This window comes from Equus asinus, chromosome 1 (genome assembly GCF_041296235.1).
Source record: "Equus asinus isolate D_3611 breed Donkey chromosome 1, EquAss-T2T_v2, whole genome shotgun sequence".
In the NCBI taxonomy this organism is placed as follows: Eukaryota; Metazoa; Chordata; class Mammalia; order Perissodactyla; family Equidae; genus Equus; species Equus asinus.
The window spans coordinates 102399601-102422579 of record NC_091790.1 but is presented as its reverse complement, the minus strand read 5'-3'; the positions used below and the strand labels follow the sequence as shown (position 1 = coordinate 102422579).

Genomic DNA, 22979 nt, shown 5'->3' with positions numbered 1-22979 from the left:
GAGTGGAATAATGATTCTCTGAGAAAGTTTTCTCGAGAAAGTCAAGCAGGTGAGCTGGTTTTTGGTGGGTAACTTATGAATGGGGAGAGAACCTGCAAAAATGGGCAGGGAGTATAACCCTTTAAATGATGTCTACTGAATGATAACAGTTTCCGCAATGTTTTTGGCAGGAGCACTTGGAGGTCGATTTCCTGAATTGCGCCTGAAGTGGGTGTTAACCTCTAAATGGAGAGATCCGTGTGCTTCAGATTTCTGATGGGTAAGTGGAATAGTTGACCTTTGGATGCTAACATGGAAAAATGGGGCTTCTATTCCGGACCAAACTGAAGGCATTCATCCTCTATACCAAGGGAAGGGCAGGATACGCAGAATTGCAGTGGGACTTGGGGACAAGGCCTCGGTGGGTTAAAACATTTTCTGTAGGAGATGGAGCAGGGTAGAAGGTTTGGAGTCTAGAATAAGCCTGCGGTGAGAGGGTGCCCAAGCTGGCAGAAGTAAAGAAAAAAAGAAAAAAGATAGGTGAGCAATTAAAAGGTGAATTATCCACAAGAGTGTTTATTTCCAGGAGATGAATTGGTGCTTTTTCCCGACTGGAAAGGGGAGACAGTATAGGTCTTTGTAGAATAACAAGAAAGCCTGGGTGCTGGGAGAAGACTAACCAAGGAGGGAGTTGCAGGCTGCATGGGGCTGTGCATTGGAGATGGGAAGCCAGCTGAGGAGTGACAGCAGGAGTTCAGGCCCCGAGCTATGAACATCGCCTCTCAGGTGCTTGCCCAGCTTTTCATGCCTCCTTCCTTCTGAGCGAGGGGCCCTGGCTCTGTATGGGGATCTGCTTTGCTGTGTACAATTTCAGCTTATTTCATTCCCCAAAGTGACTAACTGGTTTTAGTTGTCTAGGGAAATAATTGTCGTTTAAAATCAAACCTTTCAACAAGCGCTGGTTGTGAAACTAAAGAGCACACAGGACGTGGTAGGAAAAGAAAAGAAGCAACTATTAGGGGGATTATTTTCAGAATTCCATCTTTTTCCATTTGGAACAACTTGGACAACCCACGATCTGAGATTTCTGGCTGAAACATTCCAAGGATGTCACACAGTTCCTCTTGAAATGTCGCTGAAGTTGAGATACTAATAAATCAACCTGTGGCATTCGTTAAGATCCCATAGCTGAAGAATGACTCCAAGAGGAACCCCTGAAAAGCACAGTGCATCCTTTCCATTTCCAAAACTCGGCCCCTTTGGCTTATATCCTCTGGGAGTCCTGTTGGGCATTCATTACCACACCCTATATGAGGGCCCCTATTTTCCACCCTCTTTTAGGTCATAGCCAAACTTCAAATCTTTCTGCAGAAGGGAGGGAGGCCAAAGGAGCCAAGGTGGATAGAAGTTGGCTGGAGGAAAGGCTGCCCTGTATGGCTGTCAGCCCACCAGGCCACGTGCCTCCCAGTGAAGACATGGGGAGAGGGAGAAACGGATGGTCATCAAGACAGAAAGCTGAGCCCAATACTATCGAAATTTTTGGTCAGTTTCGGATTTTTTTGTGCTAAAGTAGTATGACTTCTGAAAGAAAGGAAAGTTTGGGTGTTCCCATGGGTTGAATTTTCCTGCAAAAGAAGGGCCATACAAGGTTCCAAGCACCAGTAAGCCAGCTGCTGTCTGAGATTCCCCAGACTGACCGAATCTTTCAGGCCATCAGCTCAAGCTGGAGGAGCTTGGAATTGGTTTCCCAGAAATGAAGAAAGATGGAAAGGAAGCAAAAGAAGCATATCAATTTCCCTCTGACAAAAACATTTCTCCAACATTAAATTAGAGGCTAAAAAAAGTCTTAAATTCTAACAGATTGTGCCCAATTTAAAACTCGATTCTACAGTATTCAGTAAAAAATTCAAGTCCACTTAAAGTGTGGCCTTTTATTATCTTTACTAGAATAGATTAGGTTGCACCATAGCAAATATTTAACCATTTTTGACCTACAAAAGCCAATTTCATATGGCTCAATCTGATACAATTGTATATACCCCATTAGAAACTATAGAGTATAGTCATTAAACAAAAAGTTAAAAAAAAACAAAACTGGGTCCAGGATCGATAATATGGAACGTTAAGTTTACATCTTTTTTTCTCATAGGAAGATTCTCTAGAACCAAAAGAAATGTTTTTAATGTCATCTAGCCCAGCTTTTTAATTTTTGTGTTTGAGAATGGTGGCCTAAAGACGTTGATACTTGTGTAAGACCATACATTTCAGTAAATGTAATGGACATGAAATAAAACAAGGGTTTGCCTTCAGGATTAGCCATTGTCCAGAAGATGATTTTTATGAGCCTATCTATAGTTGGCCTATGTCACTTATGCAAAAGCCTTATCAACAATGTGGTTCTTATCAGAGGAAACGTACACTCACAGTGCTTCCTGTTGTGTGCTTGATGGTGGAGATAAGGGAGGGAAAGAGGTGCTGAGCATCCAAGGATGGAGAAGATTATCTTGACCTTCTCCATGCTGGAGCTATTGAGGTTGGGGACCTCCCATTTGACCAGTGCCAGGAGTATCAGGTCAAACTCTCTTCTCTCTCCTTGTCTTATAAGGATAATGAGGCCGTGTTCCCCTCATTAGGCAAGTTGAGACCAAAAGAACTGAGGGCAGACAGCACTGTAGGATCCATCTGTCCCAGGTAGGACTAAGGAGGAGACAGTCTTATTACTACACTACATGGAATCTTCCATATAAAAGGAAGTTAAGACTTTTAGGAAAAGGCATAAAGAGAACAGGATGGTTGGAGCCTAGCTAGCAGATAATTTGGGGAAATAACTGTCACACTAGATAGAGGCTTCAAAAATGATAGCATTGGCTCTCTTTTCCTTGGGGTTTTTAAGTGTTTCAGTTGTTCTCCATTTTCTGATGGTCCTAACGCATTTGAGCCCTAGGAAAGAAATGGGCAGCTATGGCTGGTGATTTATGCTCGAGAGGGCAGGCAGGTGGGGAGAAGGAAAGAAGAGCCAGATTCTCAAGTAGTTGTATGTAAGAGGCACAGGCAGTCTCCCTCTGACAAGGCAGCAGTGAAGAAAAGCTGCTAGTTGGGCCTTTACCCCAAAGACACTAAAACCATCCTAACGCCAACTACTTCTCAGCTAGTTGGCACTTCCTAGACTCAATGATTTACATTGACAAACATTACTTAATTCTTCAAAAGTAAGGACTGTGGTATGGAGGTACTCAAGAAAGCCCTGTATTTGGAGGTCATATAAAATACTACATATTTGTATAGCACTTGATAATTTATATAAATAAGTGCACATGCATTATCTATGCCTGTCAGCTTTACAATAGTCCTGTGAAGTGGATGTCATGGGCATTCTCATTTTACTGGAACTAGCTTCATTTTCTTTATCTTTGTCTTCTGTGAGTTTTCACAGATGGATCTACTAGTATTCACTACTCCACTTGTTCTCCAAGTGTGACCTCTGGACCAGCAGCATCAGTGTCACTTGGACACTTGTTAACATGGAAAATTCTCAGGCCCAATCCAAGACCTATTGAATCTCAGGGTTGTTTTTGGTGACTCTGATGCATTCTCAAGTTTGAAAGTCACTGAACAACGCTCAGCCTTCCTCTAAGTCCTAAGCAAACCCTGAGTGTTGCAGGATACACATCAAAGGACTCAGGTCACCACGCACTGGGACTTAGAATACTCACCTCACCAGCACCAGGATTTGAGGAGCCCAGAGCCAAGTTGTAGGCCAGCCCACTTGTTATTCCTCTCCAGTTTGAGATCTGAGACTCAACTAGATCTTGATCTGGGTCCTGCAAAAGACAAAGTGCACCAGACACGTAAGGAAATGCTTCCATGGGAAAATGTTCATTCAAGAGGACCATCTCAAAAAAAAAGGCAGAACATCTGGGCTTTTACGGAGGGAGGGAAACAGGGAGTCATGGTTATTAAGGAAGGGTGGAAGTGGGTCTTACTCAGAATGTGGATAGCAGGTGGCCCTTGTTTCTGAGAACACAAAACAGGGATAGCGCTTACCTGTCTCTGCTTTCCAGGAACACAGGGCTGAGATAAGGTTCAAGGTCGTCAGTCCCCGAGTAGCCCACAGCTTGGATCTCTCTCCCATGCCTATATTGATCTCATCTGTGATGCCTGCTTTGTCTGCCTTGATCTCAGTTCTCCCAACTTCTGATGGTTGCTTCATATGACTTACCCATCCTCTGATGGACTCTAGCTAGGAACTTGCCTTGGTCTTCCAAGTCCCCTCCTTGCCGTAAGAGCCTTGTCCCTGGACCCCCTCTGAGGTTGGTGGCCCATGAAAGTCCTTCCCAGGTAATGTCTGCTTCCTGCCTAAGGAGCAGATTCCAAGATTTCCTTTCACCATGCTCTTCCCACCTGTTAAAATCTCGACCTCATACTCTCCTACTGTCCAGCATTTCTGAAACTGTGCTTGAGAGAAATGTGTGTTTTGGACATTATTCCTGACTCATTGGGCTGCACCCAGAAAGAGACTCCACAGGCAGATGGGTCTCCCCAGCCACACTCAATTTGAAGGTCTGATGTTTCGCAGGCCCCTGGCTGCCTCCACTTCCCTGCCTGGACCGTGTCATCTCACTGGATCCCTAAGGTCTGATATGTGACATTTTACGCGCTGGTATGTATCATATATTATAAAATGCTTGGCATCTAGTATGTGATCAATGAACATTTATTGAAGAGAGATGGGGAGGAGGAAGCAAAGGACAGAGAGGGAGGGAGTGAGGAAGAAAGCATGAAAGGAAATGTAAAGTGCTCCCTTTCTTACTGGGTTATTGTGGCAGTAAAGGCCTGATAACATGCGAAGTGTTCTCAGCTTTTTGGAAATTCACTGCTTCATCCTCAAGTTACTTTGTTGTCAAGTTACTTTGTTATTATAGAATAATCAGCTATATCCACAGGTCTCTGATGCATCTTTAGTGATGTCATGCTTCTTCTACAGACTGGTGGTTGTTGTCTGTTAAGAGATTTATAAACTTAAAAGAAAAAGAAAATGCAACAAATCCAACAAGAAGGCAGTTCAGCACAGGTGGGAAAATGATCACCTGGTGAGAAGAGACCGGTGCTGAGACACACTCACCAAGGTCCCTGTGCTCCTGGCCAGGAAAGATTCCAGGGCTGCTGGCTCTCATCACAGCAGCCCTGAGGTGGGAGACAGAGCACAGCTGCTTTTCACAGAGGCTTGGAGGGGTGGGCGGGAGGAATGGGCTCCTGGTTCTTGCCCCAGGGCAACAGCAGGGCCTTCCTGATGAAATTCTAGCCACTCTGGGTGCCCTGGAAGAGCCCCCCTGCAGCCCTGAGTCATTTCTCCCCCAGCGCCTGCTCCATGTCTCTGAAAGGCGCTGGGGGTATGGGGGCTCCCTGGGCAGAAGGAAAGCTGGGCCAGCAGGAGGGTGTTTATTCCACACAGGGTTCTGAGAGTTCCTTTTCTGCTGTTGTTTCAAGAAATTATGTTGATGTTTGTCTTGAGTGGTTAGTTTCTCCCCTCTTCCTTTTCAAGTGAGTAAACTTCTTACATTCAGAACAAAATCAAGTGTTCCCTTTTTACCATTTCCTTCTGCTCTAAGGAAATGTCTGGCATTCTCAGAAAAGTGGATCCACGTCCCATGTGGTACAATTTCAGGAGTGTTGGGAAGGCCCTCTTGGCCTGCCTCCACAGTGTGGGCCACCTCTCTACACAGACCCAAATCAAATCCAGAAACTTTGACTATCACCTTTGTTCACCTCAATATGTAAAGGGATTTCTGGATAAAGCATTATGTGTGAAAAAAGAAGACCCATCATCTTACACACATGCACACTCACACAATCCTTCTTTAAGGAAGAGAAAAAGCAGATGGTAAGAGTCTGAATGGGATCAGAATGCATTTCTTCTAAAGCTTATATAAAAGAACACTCCATGAGTAAAAGAACTTCCTGTACCAAGAGAGGGGACACAGGAAGCAGGGGTTAGCCTGACTCATTAACCAATAGTTTGAGGAGGTCATTTAAGTACAGAGAATTTGGGGAGTTACAGATAATTGCTCTTTAGCCCATTTTGTAATTCATTTTTTAATTTTCTTACTATTGAGTTTTTAGGGTTCTTTATATATTTTGCATATAAACCCTTTATCAGATATGTGATTTGCAAATATTTTTCTCCTAGTCTATAGCTTGTGTTTTCATGTTCTTAAAAATATCTTTCACTGAGTAAAAGTGTTTAATTTTGATGAGACCTAATTTATCGATATTCCCTTTTATGGGTAGTGCTTTGATGTCATGTCGAAGAATGTTTTGCCTAATATGAAGTCATAAAGATTTTTCTCATACGTTTTCTTCTTGAAGTTTTATAGTTTTAGTTGTATCTGTGATCTATTTTTAGTTGAATTTAGTATAAGTTGTGAAGTTTAGGTGAAAATTTGTGTGTGTGTGTGTGAATGCTCCAGCGTTTCAACACCATTTATTGAAAAGTCTATCTTTTCCTAATTGAATTGCTTCTGCACCTTCACCAAAAATCATTTAGTCATATTTATGTGAGTCTATTCTGGATTCTTTATTCTGTTCCATTGATCTACATATCTATCTCTGCACCAATATCATACTATCTTGATTCCTATAGCTTCTAAACCTTAAACTCTCGTAACATAATTTCTCCAACTTTTTATCTTCTTTTTCAAAATTGTTTTAGCTGTTCTAAGTTCCTTTGCTTTTACCTATAAGTTTTAGTGTTAGTATGCCATCTGCAAAAAAAACCCTGCTGGTATTTTGATTGAGATTATATTGAATCTATAGACCAATATTGGGAAAATTAACGTCTTTACTATGTTGAATCTTCAAGTTCATAAAAATGATGTGTTTTCTCTAATCATTTAGTTCTTACCTGATTTCTTTCATTAGCATTTTGTAGTTCTCACATTGCAGAATTCATATATGATTTGTTAAATTTATCTCTATTTCATTTCAGAACCTATTTTATCTATATGCTATTTTTAAAAATTTTTTATTTTCATGTACATTGCCAGTATACAGAAATACATTTCTATACAATTCAATAGAACTCAATAATTCACACACTGATTTTTGTGTGTGGAACTTATATCCTGCAACCTTGCTAGATTCACTTATTAGTTCCAGAAGTTTTTTTTTTTTTTCCAGTTCTTTGAGATTATCTATGTAGACAATCATGTTACCTGTGACTAGGAACAGATTTTTCTTTTTCTCATCTGTATGCCTTTTCTTTCTTTCCTTTTTTCTTTTTTGCCTTATTGCTCTGGCTAACACATCTAGGACAATATTGATTAGGAGAGTTGGGAGTGTACAAGTAACAAAATAGTAACAGTAAGTCCTAATGTATGAAATAATTATTTTAAATGTAAATGGAATAAATTATCCAATCAAAAGACAAAGAGTGGCTGAATGGGTAAAAAAGAGAGAGAATTTGACAATATGCTATCTACAAGACACTCATTTTAACTTTAAGGACACACATAAGCTAAAAGAAAAGGGATGGAAAAAGATATTCCATGCCAATGATAATCAAAAGAGAATAAGAGTGGCTATACTTATATCAGAAAAAACAGACTTTCAGTCAAAATGGGTCACAAGAGACAAAGAAGGTCATTATATAACAATGGAGCAGGCAGTTCACCAAGAGGATATAGCAATTGTAAATATATATGTACCCAACATTGGAACACCTAAATATATAAAGTAAATATTAACAGAACTAAAGGGAAAAATAGACAGCAATACAATAATAGTAGGGACTTCTGTACCCTATTTTCATCAATGGATAGATCATCCCAAGAGGAAACCAACAATGACACAGCTGACTTGAATAATACTATAGACCAAATGGACCTGATAGACATATACAGAACATTCCATCCAGCAGCAGCAAAATACACATTCTTCTCAAGTGCACATGAAACATTCTCCAGGACAGATCATATGTTGGGCCACAAAAATAAGTCTTGACAAATTTAAGAAGATTGAAATATCAATCTTCAAATCAAGTACCTTTTCTGACCTCAATGGTATGAAATTAGAAATCAATAATAGGAGGAATATTGGGAAATTAACAAATATCTGGAAATTATACAACACATTCCTGAGCAACCATCGAAAAGGAAATCAAAAAGTATCTTGAGACAAATGAAAATGAGAACACAACATACCACATTTTATAGAATGCAACAAAAGCAGTTCTAAGAGGGAAGTTTATAGCAATAAATGCCTACATTAAGAAAAAAGAAAGATTTTAAATAACCTAACTTTACATCTCAAAGAGCTAAAATAAAATAGAAAAAGCTAAGCCTAAAGTTAGTAGAAAGAAGGAAATAGTAAAGATTAAAGCAGAATTAAATGAAATAAAGATTGAAAAGACAATAGAAAAGATCAATGAAACTGAGTTGTCTTTTCAAAAAGATAAAATTGACAAACCTTTAGTTAAACTAACCAAGAAAAAAATAGAGAGGCCTCAAATAAATAAAATTATAAGTGAAAAAGGAGACATTACAACTGATATGACATAAATACAAAGGATCATAAGAGACTACTGTTAACTATTATATTCCAAAAAATTGGATAACCTGGAAAAAATGGATAAATTACTAGAAACATACAACCTAATAAGAGAGAATCATAAAAAAATAGAAAATCTGAACAGACCAATAATGAATAAGGAGATTGAAGTAATAATCAAAAACCTCCCAACAAAGAAAAGCCCAGGACCAGATGGCTTTATAGGCAAATTCTATCAAACACTTAAAGAATTAAAGCCAATCTTTCTCAAACTCTTCCCAAAAAATGAAGAGGAGAGAACACTCCCAAACTCATTTTATGAGGCCAGCATTACCCTCATGGCAAAGCCAGATAAGAACACTACAAGAAAAGAAAATTACAGGCCAATATTTCTGATGAACACAGATGCAAAAATCCTCAACAAAGATGCAAAAATACCAGCAAACCAAATTTAGCAGCACATTAAAAGGATCATAGCCCATGATCAATTAAGATTTATGCCTGGGTTTCAAGGATAATTCAACATATGCAAATCAATAAATATGATATACTATATTAACAAAATGAAGGACAAAAATCATATGATCATCTCAATAGACACAGAAGAAGCATTTGACAAAATTCAACATCCTTTCATGATAAAAACTCTCAACAAATTAAGTATAAGAAGAATGTACCTCAACATAATAAAGACCATATATGATAAGCCCACAGCTAATTTGATACTCAAACGTGAAAAGTTAAAAGCTTTTCCTCCAAGATCAGGAACAAGACAAGGGTGCCCACTCTCACCACTTCTATTCAACACAGTGCTAGAAGTCCTAGCCACGGGGCTGGCCCCATGGCTGAGTGGTTAAGTTCACGTGCTCCACTGCAGGCGGCCCAGTGTTTTGTTGGTTTGAATCCTGGATGCAGACATGGCACTGCTCATCAAACCACCCTGAGGCAGCGTCCCACATGCCACAACTAGAAGGACCCATAATGAAGAATATATAACTATGTACTGGGGGACTTTGGGGAGAAAAAGGAAAAAATAAAATCTTAAAAAAAAAAAAGTCCTAGCCACAGCAATCAGGCAAAATAAAGAAATAAAAGGCATCCAAATAAGAAAGAAAGAATTAAAATTTTCTGTATCCGCAGATTACGTGGTCTTCTACATAGAAAACCTTAAAAACACCATCAAAAAACCATTAGAACTAACAAACAAACTCAGTAAAGTTGCAGGATACAAATCAATATACAAAAATCAGTGGCATGTCTATACACTAACAACAAACTCTCTGAAAAAGGACTTAAGAAAATAATCCCATTTACAATAGCATCAAAAATAATAAAATACTTAGGATGTTTTGACCAAGTAGATGAAAGATCTGTACACCGAAAACTATAAGACATTGATGAAAGAAGTTGAAGAAGACACAGATAAATGGAAAGATATCTGATGCTCATGGGTTGGAGGAATTAATATCGTTAAAACATCCCTACTACTCAGAATGATCTACAGATTCAATGCAATCCTTATCAAAATTCCTTTGGCATCTTTCACATAAATAGAAGACAATCCTAAAATATGTATGGAACCATAAAAACCTTGAATGGACAAACCAATCCTGAGAAAGAAGAACAAAGCTAGAAGCATCATACTTCCTGATTTCAACCTATATTACAAAACTGTAGTAATGAAAACAATATGACACTGGCATAAAAATAGACACATAAGTCAATGGAACAATAGAGAGCCCAGAAATAAATCCACACAAATCCAGTTAACTAATCTTTGACAAGGGTGCCAAGAATGCACAACAGGGACATGATAGTCTCTTCAATAAATGGTTTGGGGAAATCTGCAGATCCACATGCAAAAGAATGAAATTGGACCCTTTTCTTCACTATCCACAAAAATTAACTTGAAGTGGATTAAAGGCTTAAACATAAGACCTGAACTGTAAAACTCCTAGAAGAAAACATAGGGAAAAAGTTCATGGACACTGGTCTTGGCAATGATTCTTTAGATATGACACCAAAAGCATAGTAAACCAGTGGGACTATATTAAACTAAGAAGCTTCTGTTCAGCAATGGAAACAATCGACAAAACAAAAAGGCAACCTATGGAACGAGAGAAAATATTAGCAAACCATATATCAGAGAAGGGGTTAATATCCAAAATACATAAGGAACCGATACAACTCAATAGTCAAAAAATAAATAACCCTATCAAAAAATGGGCAAATGACCTGAACAGACCTTTTCCCATAGAAGACATACAAATGGCCAACAGGTACATGAAAAGGTGTTCAACATCACTAATCATCAGGGAAATGCAAATCAAAACTACAATGAGATATCACCTCACAACTGTCAGGATAGCTAATGTCAAAAAGACGAGATAACAAGTGTTGGCAAGGATGTGGAGAAAGGGAATATTTATTTGTACACTGTTGGTGGAAATGTAAATTGGTACAGTCACTATAGAAAACAGTATGGAGGTTCCTCAAAAATTAAAAATAAAGCTACCATATGATCTAGCAATCCCACTTCTGGGTATATATCCAAAAGAAATGAAATCAGGATCTCAAACAGATACCTTCATTCTCATGTTTATTACAGGATTATTCACAATAGCCAAGATATGGAAACAACTTAAGTGCTTATTGACAGATGAATGGATAAAGAAAATGAGACATATAGATACATAGATGATATGATGGGATATTATTCAGCCATAAAAATAAGAAAATACTGCCATTTGTGATAACGTGGATGAACCTAGAACACATTTTGTTAAGTGAAATAAATCAGACACAGCAAGACAAATACCATTTGATCTCACTTAGATGTGGAATCAAAAAAGTTGAACTCATAGAACCACTGAATAAAATGGTGGTTTCCAGAGGCCAGGGGGTGGAGGGAATGGGGAGATGTTGGTCAGAGAGCACAAGACTTCAGTTAGAAGATGAATAAGTTCTGGGGATCTAATGTACAGGATGGTGATTATATTTAATAATAGTGCATTGTATACTTTAAATTTGCTCAGAGTAGATCCTAAATGGTAACTGTGCGAGGTGAAGGATGTGTTAATTAACTTGTTTGTGATCAGCTGTCTGTAATGTATACATATATGAAACCATCACATACACATTAAAAAAATCACATTGTACAACCTAAATAGACACAACATCATTTGTCAAATATACTTCAATATAGCTGGAAAAAATATTTTTTTAATTAAAAAAGTTTGTAGATTTGGGTCTTTCACCAAACTGGGAAAGTTTTCAGACGTTATTTCCTTATATATTCTTTCAGCATCACATTCTTTCTCCTCTTACCCTGAAATTTAGAGAAGAATGTTAGACCTTTTATAATTGTCTCCCTGAGCCTCTCTCATTTGTTTTCACTGTTTTTTCACTGTGTTGTTCACATTGGATTGTTGCTGTTGGCCTCTCTTCAAGTTCATGTATTCTTTCTTCTGCCGTATCCATACTGTCGTTGAAACCATCACGGAGTTTTTGATTTAATTTATTATATGTTGAGTTCTAAAATTTTCATTTGCTTCTTCTTTATATCTTTTATTTCTTTGTTGAGTTTCAATTTTCACATTTTTTTCAACAGGGTTTGCAAATGCTAGTTTGAGCATTTTTACAACAGCTGTTTAAAATCTACCAGCTAATTCCAAAGTCTGTGTCATCTCAGCGTTTGCTTCTGTAGATTGTTATTTCCCATGTTAGTTATAATTTTCAACATTCTTCATATGCTGAATAATTTTGGATTATATCCTGGATGTTATGAATATTAAGTTATGAGATTCTAGATCTTCTTAATTCATGGAAAATGTTGATGTTTTAGTTATAGAAGGTAATTGAACTGGTTAGACTCAGGCTAAAAGTTCCAACCCACCTGCTTTGGGCTGTGGTTCCAAAGTCAGTTTAATTGTCAAAGACTTTCTACAGTTCTTCAGATCTGTCACAGGTGTGTGCCACCCAGTGGCCGGTCTGGGGCATGGGCAGTGGTCTATCTGTCAGCTTAATTCTCAAAGCATTCGATGTGCTAATTGGGATCAGATTCACATATGTGCAGCTCAGGGGTTCATGAAAAACTTTACAGGTCAGCTTTCCTGAGCTCCCCCCTCATCATGGTCTCCTTGGCACTTTCAGGTGCTGAGAGGCTCTTGTTTTCACTCTTCCAGCCAAACTTGGGGTTCTAGTTGCCTCTATCCTGTACACTTCTGTGGTTCTACCAAGGAATGGCCAAGTAACGGGAGGACAGAACGAAGCGGGGAAAAGCAATGGGGATTTGCTCCTCGCTCTTGGGATTGTAGCTCTACTGAATGGAGACGTAGGTTTCCCTCCTGTGTTAGTCAGCGTTCTCTAGAGAAACAGAGAGAAGGAGAGAGAGAGAGAGCATTTTATTTTAAAAAATTGGCTGACACGATTGAGGTGGGTGGCAACTCTGAAATCTGCAGGGCAGGCCAGCAGCCTAGAGATCCAGGGAAGAGCTGATGTTACAGCTCAAATCTGAAGGCACTATTCCATGGGGAAGGAAAATTCCCCCTTCCTGGGGGACCTCAGTCTTTTCTTTTAGGACCTTCAACTGATTGGCCTACCCACATTATGGATGGTAATCTGTTCTACTCACAGTCTACTGATTTAAATATTAATCTCATCTAAAAAATACCTTCACAGTGACATGACTTGTGTTTGACAAAATATCTGGATGATGTGGCATAGCCAAGTTGACACAAAAAATTAACCACCACAAGTCCAACCCTTGCCAACTTGGCACTTGCAAACACCTCCTTAAACCATACTTAATCACCAAATAAAATCAAAAAATCATATTCTCACCTAAGATGATACAACTATCCTGTGTAAAACTGTATTACAGTTTTACAAAACAAAAGAAAAAACACTAACTTTTCCTCCAGAACAGGATGCAAAATTCTTGGATGATGGTCATTCCTCTTGATATCCTGTAACTTAAATGCCGTGATGTAGTTAACAATACTTAAATACTATGATGTAAATTCAATACATCTTATGTTATACGATGAGGGGATAAGAGAGAGAAAGAAATAAAGATATTTGCTTGATACACACATAAACACACATGTTCAAGACAAAATGCAGAAGAAACACTCATGATAATTGGAAATTATACCCCCCTCAGAGTTTTGGCTCTTTTCTGTCCCTGTTACCAGCTACTGCCCTGCTGTCACAGGATTATCTGGGGACTGGATCAGGAAAGAATAGAGAAAATAAAGAGAAGAAGTAAAATGAGAGATTTCCCCTACTCTGTGCAATGGGGGTTCACATGCCAGTTCCCTGAGCGAGAGCTAGAGGTCTCCTCTTAGAGTTCTATCTGTGCCCTGAAGTCCCCTTCCAGGGTCTGAGATGTGTTGAGTATGGGCCAAGGGAGACTGGAAGAAAATACGGTAAGCTCACTGCCAGATGAATGGTATTTCAAATTTGGGCTCTTTCCCAAACTTTCTGCTGCTATTTCCTTTTCAGTGCCCTTAGATAGCTGTCGCGTGCATTCTGTCCAGGTTTTATAATTGTAATCAGTGGGAGAAAAGGAGTAGAGTGTATTTATTCCATCTCACTCAGAACCAGGATCTCTCACCCATTTATTTTTACCTTATTTAATGTAGTGACCAAAACATTTTTAATTACATCTGTGACTCACATTTGCAGCTTACATTACATTTCCATTGGACAGGACTGGTCTGCAAGTTTGATGCACAATAAAAAAAAATCCGTGTAATTAATATTGATTAAACACCTTCTCTGTGGTAGACATTTTGCTATGGGCTAGGGTACTGTGTTGAACAAAATAGACATAGCCCTTCCATCATGGACTAGTCTAGGGGGTAAACAGACTCTAAGTAAGTCACACACACATATATACACATGCACAAAGCTATATCATTTTATTTCTAATCAGCACCATGAAGGAAATAAAGAAAATGCCATTGAGTCCCTAAGCCAGGACTGCAATCAGCATGGAGGGCTGTGGAAAGATTCCCTAAAGAAGTGGCATTTAGTCAAAGCTTGAAGGTGAGTAGGACTTTCCTGGGTGAAGAGGAGCAAGAAGGCGCATTCCTGGCAGATGTAGCCCATGGGCTGGAGATTTTCAGACGGGAAGGAGCTTTCCTCAAGGAGAAGAAGGAAGATTAGCGTTGGTGGGGCACAAGGGAAGGGGGGAGTATGGGGCACACGGCAAGAGGAGGCCCATGCTGGTTGAGCAAGGCATGCGGACCTGCCTATGGAAGAGCCAGTAAAGAATGTTCCCCAACATACACCAGTGGCGTGGTTCTCCATCAGGGCATCTAGTTTGCTTTGGTGTCCCTTTCTGAGAGGAAGCAGGCCCAGGAAAACATGCCCCAGTACTTCAGAAGACTGAACAGAAGCGTTTCAGAAGGCTGAGAAGATCCATTAAGTGTTTCCTAGGCTATTTCTCCTGAATCTACAACCAGAAGGGTCTCTGGGGGGAAAAAAGAAAAGAAAAGAAACCTGTCTATAACCACTTTCTTTTCTCATGTCATTGGACTGGACCCAAGAGCCATGGAGAATAAAGCTTCAAATTTGAGAAGTTCCTTTGCAGTGTTTCTGGCACAATACCCTCATTATAAAGGTGTATGAACAATTATGAGGTCCAGAGGGACTACAGAATGAGCACAAAATGAAAAAGCAAGTTAGAGGCAGCAAAACTGGTACAGAGCCCAGAACTCCCTCATGTTTGCCATGGGGAGAGCAGAAGTGCTGACGTAGATGTCTCTGCAGACCAGGCCGCTTTCCACTTCCCTAACTGAACTCTCACTGGCTGGGAGACATAGATCTCTTTGTCCTCATGCTCTTCCTATATAAAGCCAAGTTACTTTGGTAGTTCTTCAAAACCACTGCCCTGGTATACATTACCTCTGACTTTTGTGCTTTCCCCAAAACCAAAGGGTGAGATTAAATCAATTCTAGAATGTTCCTGGGACTTGCAACCTATATTTGAATAATGTTATTATGTATCTGAGTAACTTTTAAGAGCATTGCTTTCACATTTTTATGCTAAAGCTCCCCATTTTCTGTTTATCAATCCTGTCCATACTGATACAGGAAGTTTTTGGTTTCCTTTTTCATAAAACAAAACAATGAGAAGAGACTCAGATTTACAATCAGCCTGACACGTGACTACACTCATTCAAATGCCTATTGGAGGGCATCAATGGAGGGCTTTGCGGCTTGGATCTCTCCGAATCCCAGTTTATCTGGCCACATGAGACTTTTGGACACGAGTTATGGCTTTCCCAGTGCTGGAAAAGAGAGACATTTTGCTGAATTGCAGCAGCTGTATATGGTGAGTAATAGAAGCGTTCACACCCAGAGCCACAGAGAGTCCAGCCCAGTTAGATATTTATGAGCTCACATTTAGCACAGTTGATGGAGCTTCACCATGTGTTTATTTAAAGGCCGGTCCCATTAAGGGTTAAAAAGCATGGACGAGATCCTGGGAAGCAAAGGCCCATCTCATACCCCGGGTCAGTGCTCACCGCCCAACTTCACCGACAGATCAGAGATTTACTCCAATGTGTTGGACAAGCTTGTAGTTGATGGTCCCTTTTCCATACATGTCTACTGTTTGTGGCTTAACAAACCAATATGTCAGGGAAAGGAAGGATCAATGATGAAAAGTCAGCTCTACAGAACCGTGCCAAGACCTGGGCAAATGTTTGAAAGTGGGCCTTTATCTGAAAACAAGCAAGACTCAGAGGTTTGCAATCTGGGAACAGCTTTCATTGAGGTGAAAGGCAGAAAAGGCCAGTTATAATCAAGGCTGGCCAAGAGCCATTGTGACCCCTCCTGCTGTTGGCCAGAGAAAAAGCAAATACAGCACCCCCAAGAGATTGGACCGCAGACTCTTCCGCAACCACTTTGTGGGGTGTTCATCTCACCCCCTTTCTTACTCTCTTGCTCCAGACACTGCTGCTCACACAAATCCCAAAGACACTGTGAACTTGGGTTTTGCTGGCAGCTCTGCGTTGGATGATGTCAAATGAGGGAGCCAATGTCAAGACCGAACTGAAGAGGACGTTCCAGTATGGGCCGAGCTGCTTGAACTTTTAAGGAAGTTTGGCCTAGAGAAGAAAGAGTTTAGGACAGATAACGTGGCTGTTTACAAATATCTTAAGCATGGCCTAAAGGAAGCAGAGTTGGGCTTATTTAGTGGAGCTAATTATTATTAGTGGAACTACATTATTATTAGCGTGGCTCCAGCAGGCAGAATTTTGTTAGGCTGGATTCACAACCAGCTGTTTTGTCCTCTTGCCTCAGTGAAAACAGTTGCCACATCATGAAAGTCTGAATCTGCCAAGCGCTGAGACTGCACCCTAGGAGTAAGATGCAAGCCGAAATAGGTGATCACTCTGCCAAGATGATTCCTTTTTCCGTTTTATGTTTATTTTGCCATCTGTGAAAATAATATAGTACCTTTGCTAGTCTAATCATTTGGATCATTAACTAGAAAACTAGTTTTCCTCTATATCTATGATTTTAAACCCCACTGTAATATTAATTATTATTTCATTACACCCAGATTCTACAGAACTTGCCAGGAAAATGTGACTCCAATTCTAAGGGAAAGTGCATACATTCATGAGAAATTCCATTTCAACATAGAGTTGGAGCACTTTTGTTCAAGGAGATAAAGGACACCTGCCCTCATGCTAACCCACCATTAGATTCACATTTTCAGGCTTTTGTTTCCTTTAATTTGCCACACCAAAATAATCTCTCTTTCCCAGACTAAGATGTATGCAAAAATAGTCATGAGTTTCTACTCTTCCCTTTCAATAATTGTTGAAATGTTTTCCAATTAAACATTACATGTGAGAGGGATTAATGGTGTGCAGAAAAGATGACACAAGTCGTGAATCCACCTTTCTTAGCTATGTCCTGAGTTTTAACTGCTAGCCACTAAAGACCAACAGATCCAACGGCCAACAAAGGTGCCCGTATGGTGACCCCACCAGGAGCTGCATGTTTCTCTCAGGGTTGGAATATTTGAAAGTTGAGTCGAGTTTTAGCTGGTCAAGAAAGTTTGCACACAGTAGGAAAGAGAGAATTTCAAAAGGTCTCTATCCTTCTGCTCGTTCCTGGACCTCTGCCAAAGTCCAGGCGTGTTCTAGTTACTTCTGGGAAAGCCACCTTCTCCTCTGCAACAGAAAAACAAATCAACCCCAACATTTAGACCAGCAGATGGCTTCCAGGGAAAACAGAAATGATCCACCTGCTGAAGCAAGGAGCTGACATAAAGTTGGATGTGTTTGCAGATGACTCATGGTGATGACTTCCTTGTGGTTGTCAACGTGCAGGCTTCTCATGCCCCTCTAATTGCTGGGTGGACAGCTCAGCAGGCTCTGTAGCCTCACTGTCTGTTCCCCGGGGGGACCGCAGGGATCTGGCTCTGCCCTGACCTTGAGCTCTTCTGTGGCAAGGATCTGGCCTCATTTTCCTGGTAACCATAATGCATAACCCACTTTCTTCCGGTAGCAGGCATTTACGAATGTTTGTTGAAACGAACTTGAATTCCAGGTAATAGATGAAGATGATAGTCTCTCCTGTCGTCCTTCAGGACATAGGTAAGCAGGTTTATTTAGCATGAGTCTATTTTTGGAGTATTGCTGGACAAGTGTAGCTAATGCTGCTGTTCCTACGCTAAGTTCCTTTGCCTGGATTCATAGAACCTGAGATTTAAAAGAGCTCTTAAAAGTTACCTGGTTATACAGATCTTCTGAATATATTTATGCTTTTTTTCTCCTGGGCAGCAGTGGTACTTAACTCTTCTAAAAAGCACATATTCCATCATCTCGCAAGGAGAAATCCACTTTTGTCAAACAAAATTTATACTCAGATTTCCAAATCAATTCTAGTTCATGGATGAGAATTCTTCTCTTCTCTCTCTTTTTATTTTACTAATCAAGGGGAAAAAAACACAGGAGGGTAACATAACTATTAAGCATTATATACTAATCTTTAGTTAGATTATTTTGAAAAGTAGGAGACATTTGAATTGCCTCTTTTTAAATTGAATGGTTCAAAGAATACTAAATCCATGCAGTACAATATTTTGTGTATAAACATATAATGCTAGAACAATCAACAACCTTATCGACTACGCACCATTCCCCCTTTATTTTACAGAAAAGGAGTATTAGGGCCACAGAGGAAAGGAGGAGAGGAGAGGAGAAACAGCTAAAGGAAAGCTTAAGGTAAGAGAAACTATAGTATAATAGCTGGAAGAAAATGGACTGTGGAGTCTAATTGCCTGGGTTTAAATACCAAATATGCCTCTTACTAACTGTGTGATCTTAGGTAAGTTACTCACTTTCCCTCATCTGCTAAACAGGAACAAATTGCAGTACCCACATCCAGAGTCACTGTAAAGTGCTGGGACACGGTGAGTACCATATATGAGCATTTGCTCTCATTATTGTCTGCTGATCCATCCCCCAATATGAGGCCCTGGTAACTGCCACATGTTGCATTCACTGTCAAAGTCAAATAATAGCATTTATGAACACCTCTTACTGATCTTTCAAGTGTTGAATATGAAAGATTTTCTCCTAATACCATATTTTTTCTTTCAAATTCAGATAATTGATCTGTTCAAAGCGTAATTATGGTGACTAGATTTCTGAAATAGTCTGGACTTCAAATATTATCTCCCATTGTCACTATAAGTAAACCATGTAAGACCAGATACAAAGAGTATACTGTTGCCTCAGCATCCTGGGGGCAGATTCCAAATGAATTCCATTTATGAAGTTCTTTTTTGTTCTCCATTTCCATGCTCTCGCTCCTCTGCCCTCCATTCTCTACCAGCCAACTAATACCTTCTAGCCACTTAGCACAACTTACTCTAGCATTTCAGATCATTGGATTGAATGAATTGAAAGTGAATTGAATTGAATTGAAATACCAATTTGGATGCATGATGTTCTAGAGTGAATTGCTCATTGATACACTGACTATGTGAAAATCCTTAAAAGTCAATATAGGTGTAAAGTCTGGACAAACGCAATGTTTTTCTTGGATAGCTAAGACTTCCTGACATCACGCAGTCATAAAACTGACCAAAAGAATATCATGGTCTGTCCTGTTGGATTTCCCCACTGCTGTGATGAGCATATCATCAACATTTACTAGAAAAGTTGATGTGTTTTTATCATTATTACTTTCAAAATTGTGTCTCTGGTGGAACTGACTCAGAGGAAAGTACAAAGATTAAAACTAATTAAAAGGAATAAAACACAGAATGGCAGCAGTAATTAAAACAGCTTAATCCCCCCCCCCCAGGGTAATCCAATGTAAAATTTCATGGCGATAGTCCAGTTGAGAAATCCCAAAGAGTTCCATAAAGTTCACTCTGGCCCTCATAGAGTGTTAATTTTCCACTGTAGCTCAGCTTCTATGCCATTCTCAGCAATCTGCAAACTGTACTAACAGCTAATAACAATCAAATGTACTAAGAGCTAGTAAGTATTAACTCTTTGAACTGGGTACTGCTTCAGGATGCTCTCAGACTCTTCATCATCCTTCCTTAAATGTGAGTAAGTGAGCAAAGAGGGGCTGATTTTATCCATTGCTGCTTTCCCTGGGGCTTCTCTCACTCGCCAGGGTGATTTTGAACTAAGAGTTATATAGAGAGATATAGAGCTGAGAAAGAAAAAGAGCGGGGACTAATATAGAACATTGAAATCTTGAAGAAATGGAAAGGAATACTCAGAAAATTGTATCTGGGGATGAGAATGTGGTGAAGAGCAAATACACGTGAATCCCACCAGTTCTCAGTGCCCAGACCTGGTTTTCTGAAGCATGACTATTAAGCCATAGCTTTCTTTTGAGGAAGATCAGCCCTGAGCTAACATCTGCTGCCAATCGTCCTCTTTTTGCTGTGGAAGACTGGCCGTGAGCTAACATCCGTGCCCATCTTCCTCTACTGTACATGTGGGATGCCTGCCACAGCCTGGCTTGATGAGCGATGCCTTGTCCGCACCCAGGATCCAAACCTGTGAACCCCAGGCTGCCAATGCGGAACATGCACACCTAACCACTGTGCCACTGGGCCGGCCCCAAGCCATAGCTTTTTAATTGTGCTGTATTTTAAATATATTACATTACATGTACAGTATATACATATGAGTGTATAAGTATTGTAAATATGGGTATATTCATATACATAATATGCATATATTGTATATGTATAATATGTGTATACATAATATGTATATGTATACTATATATATATATGTGTGATATAGTACAAACACCTGTATACCCAGTACCCAGCTAAAAAATAAATATTGCAAATTTACTGAAATTGTCTGTATGCATTCCTGGTCTCCGAGTTCACTCTCCACAAACACAGAGAACAGCATTACCTATGACTGGGTGTTCAGAATAGCCCTATGCATATCATACAGAAAGCATCATTTTGCATGTCTGTGTATTGATTTAAACTACTGTGTAGAATTCCATTGAGCATTTGTTTTTATTCCAGGCCAGTGTCTATTATTTACCTGTCATTCTGCTGGATAATATTTTCTGCCACCAAATGGTTGGGTGTTACGGAAATAAAATGATTTAATTTGGAGGTAAGGAAACAAAAGAAAAGCACATTTCCTACCACCAATTCAAAGCTCCTTGAGGGCAGGAATGACACTTCTCTCTAAGGTTCTACCATATTTCCGGTACCTGGTGCAATTGCCTGGCACATGGTTGTGCTCAATGAATATTCATCAGATGAAAGGAAGGATCGATGGAGCAGGAAGAAGGGGCTAAGGCCCTTGTCACTGGTTGGCTTGCCACGCTGCTGTTCCCTCTGGTGGTATTGTTTCAGTGCTAAAACCCGTCCTTCATTCCAACAATAATAGCAGCAGGGAGCAATTTCAGTTGAGGAAATCCACAAGGCACTTTGGGGGTATAACCAGAGAAACAATGCAACTATTACAATTCTCAAAACTCTAGTAAAATGTCGTCAGGCAAGGCCTCAATCCATTACCCTGGCGTTGAAGAGAAAAGGAGGAATTGTTGGGCAAGAGGCTAAATTATCTTGTTTGCATGATTTGATTTCTTTGAAATTCAAGGTCACATATGGCCAATTGAATTCTTTCTACTCATAAAGAAGTCCAGATCAAAACAACTGAATTGAACCCAAATTTCACAGTTCTTTTCCCTCAAGGCCCAACTCAGAAGCTCAGAGACATCAATGACCGATGATTTTTATGACAAGCTCCAGTCTTGGCATAATGGGGTCCCTCAGTTAGTTTTAAAGCCCTTTCATTTGCCATATAACAGATCTGTTGTCGGCAGCATTCAATGACATCACGGTCATAAAACTCAGCAACAGCAAGAAGATTGTCTTGGTGTCGAAGTGGGAACTCTGCTGCAGCCAGCACCACGCCATCCTGTGTTCTCTGTCCAAGCTCAGTGCTCATGCTGGGCTAGCTGTACCCAGTTATGGGCTCTGACTAATGAGAGGCCACTCATTTGTCATTGCTGCTTCCAGCTAAGAGACACAATTTGGCCTTGACATTTTGCCTCCAGCATTCTCTTTTATTCTGGCCTTTACTAAGAGTGACTCAGGTGACCGCATCCATGGGGGCCTTTGATGAGTGTCTGAGGAAACTGAACACGAAATTTCACCACCACAAAAGTGGTGAAATTTATATATATAGAAGACATTTCTAGCTTCATTAGATTCTTCTCAAAATCTAAATCCTCCAGGGAAAGGTTGGTCAGCAGTCTATGGGAGCAGACTAGTGTCACCCACCCAGCTCCTTCACTAGACCCCACCCCACGGGACCCAACCCAACCAGGGGCCCAGTGCGCGGCCCACGCCCTCAGCTACCGGGCTGTCTCGGGCACAGAGCTGGCCTGCTCCTAGGCATGGGCAGCCCCAGCAGGAGTGGCGAGCAGCAACAGAGCAGAGGCACGCATAGATTTACCTATCCACCGTCTGCGCTGGACCAAGAAAGGAAAATTGTTCACTCACCCTCCATCTGCCTTGAATATTATTAAAAGTCATCAAGAGCAGAAATAAATTTAATAACCGAGCTATTGTAGAGACAGAATGCTGCTATAAACATCTGGCAGGAAAGATCTAAAATACCAGTCTGCCTAGGTAAGAAGCAGACGTGAGAATGGCTTTAGCAGGAGGGAACCGTATGAAGTCACATTCTCAGAAAGCGGCTACTCTGCTTCTCGGAGATTCTAACTGAAGGAGGAGCTTTGCCCAGGACGTTGGTGCCTCTCCTCACCAGGAGACAAACCCAAGCATTTTCTAAGAACAACTCCACTTTCACCCTCTCTCTCCAGACTCTTGGAAAATAAAAGCAAACAACGTCCAAACAGGATCCAGGAATTTTATTCTCTCAGAGAAGCTAAAAGTGCTCCTCGAAGGCCCTTGGGTT

At 40.2% G+C, this 22979-nt stretch overlaps 1 long non-coding RNA gene across 2 annotated transcripts; it reads left to right on the top strand.

Moving 5' to 3' along the window:
* The first annotated feature begins 17263 nt into the window (after window positions 1-17263).
* On the top strand, window positions 17264-20851 carry LOC123288147 (uncharacterized). 2 transcript variants are annotated; one of them, XR_011495422.1, is made up of 4 exons: window positions 17264-18146; window positions 18709-18776; window positions 18914-18964; window positions 20533-20851. It is a non-coding gene; the product is annotated as an uncharacterized lncRNA (long non-coding RNA). The 2 variants fall into 2 exon arrangements; XR_006531712.2 differs by having other exon boundaries at window positions 20469-20851.
* The last annotated feature ends 2128 nt before the right edge of the window (window positions 20852-22979 follow it).